At 37.7% G+C, this 1,915-nt stretch overlaps 1 long non-coding RNA gene across 1 annotated transcript; it reads left to right on the top strand.

Annotated features, from left to right (window-relative positions):
• Positions 1 to 434: 434 nt before the first annotated feature.
• LOC109210059 lies at positions 435 to 1,670 on the top strand. Its single transcript, XR_002065479.1, has 2 exons — positions 435 to 808; positions 900 to 1,670. It is a non-coding gene; the product is annotated as an uncharacterized LOC109210059 (long non-coding RNA).
• The last annotated feature ends 245 nt before the right edge of the window (positions 1,671 to 1,915 follow it).

The following is a 1,915-nucleotide window of genomic DNA, read 5'->3' as shown; positions in this document are numbered from 1 at the left end:
TGCATTTGGGTGTATCTCGGGATTCTTTGAGTTCCCCTGTATGTTTCTACTCCTGTGGGAGATTCTCTTGTTGTGGATCGCGTTTATCGGTCGTGTTTGGTTGCTCTTAGTGGTTTTGAGTACCAGNTGTCAGTATGGATTCTCCGTTTGTTGATTCAGTCCCAGTAGTACGGGATTTCCCTGATGTGTTTCCAGCTGATCTTCCGGGCATGCCTCCATATAGAGACATTGATTTTGACATTGATCTGTTGTCGGGCACTCAGCCTATATCTATCCCTTCGTACCATATGGCTCCTCCTGAGTTGAAGGAGTTGAAGGAGCAGTTGCAGGAATTACTTGATAAGGGTTTCATTAGGCCCAGTTTATCGCCTTGGGGTGCTCCTGTATTATTTGTGAAGAAGAAGGATGGTTCTATGCGCATGTGTATTAAATTCGATCTTCTCTGATGTGAGAAATTAAAATTTGAGCTTGGCTGATTATTATGACTTCATTTCAAGTTAACATGTCCATCAACTTCTACTCGGATTTGCATGAATTTATCTCGCATTTGCTACAAAGAGAAGCAGTAGAAAGAGCATAAGGGTAAGAAACAGGACCGCTTGCTTTGCACCTCTTATGGACCATATTAGGAGGAATGCATTATTCGGCGTTATCCTGTTAAGAGAACTGGTTCCAGCTTTTGAAAGGATACTATTGCGTATTCACCCGGACAAGTGCTTGGCGCGTACATTTTTGTGAATAGAAATTACTCAAGTTGTTAATAGACGTGCATGGCATGCAGACATCTGAAGTTTTAAACCTATACAAGGTATATAATGTGTTCTTTTTTTTCATCATATATAATGTGTTCTTGATGTTTGTTTATTGATACTAATTAATAACTGCTCTTTCTGGATTAGAAGCGATACTGTCTGGAATGGATCAAATGCACTCCATTTAAGTCCCCTCTACTCTCCAGTCGGACGTTTTGGAGTTTGCACCTGTGAAGTGTGAACTAGAAAATGGACTTCGAAATGACTCCTGAAAGTTTTATCTTTCAGATACATAAAATTTGGTTTCTGGATTTGTGCGAATGTTGGAAAGTCCTTTTTCTTTGGTAGTCTGATGCTATTTTCTTCTTCTTCTTGAAACTTCACTTTATTGTTGTGATCAGACTTGCGCTGTTTTGTTTCCCTTCTTGCACAGATAGAAGCAGAAACTGGTACAAGACATTGTCGTAACAGTAAACTTTTTCAATTAGATGGAGATAATTGCATAAAGTTGTCAGAAATAAAACGAAGAATGATCAACATTGTGATCATGCCCGATATATACATATCAGTACTGCAGATGAGGATACATGGAGGTAGCATGTCTGATCATCCCTTCCAATATAGGCAAACCAAGTGCACGTTTGTTATGAATTTTGGAGGAAGAATATAAGAACCAAACATATCTAGCTAACTGCATAAATACATTATACTTTGATCCTCTCCGTGTCTTTGTCAACAAACTATGAGGACAGTTAGTCTTTTGTTCAATATTTAACCAAGTTTGCTACACGGAAGAAATACTGTCTCTGCAAATTGAGTTGTGATCCGATGGTAAAAGTTGATGGGCCTAGCTCAGACAAACTTTAAGCACTACTGTACTTACTTGGATTTCTCCACTTGTGAAAATACATTGCGTTATTCGTAGAGACTTTTTCCTTCCTATACCATATATAAAATTTTATTACCAAAAATGTGTATAGTTTTATATTTACCCGCTATGTTCATAGTTATTCTACAAAAAATATACCATTCATTAAATACCAATTATTAGGAGTTGATTCCTTCCTAATTAGGCGCGCTACAAATCTGGAACTAAATATTCTTCCAGATATTCCTATTTAGGCGCGCTACAATTATGGAAGTAAATATTCTTCCAGATATTT

Source organism: Nicotiana attenuata, unplaced genomic scaffold (genome assembly GCF_001879085.1).
Source record: "Nicotiana attenuata strain UT unplaced genomic scaffold, NIATTr2, whole genome shotgun sequence".
NCBI classification, from domain to species: domain Eukaryota; kingdom Viridiplantae; phylum Streptophyta; class Magnoliopsida; order Solanales; family Solanaceae; genus Nicotiana; species Nicotiana attenuata.
This window is presented reverse-complemented; position numbering and strand designations above follow the sequence as displayed.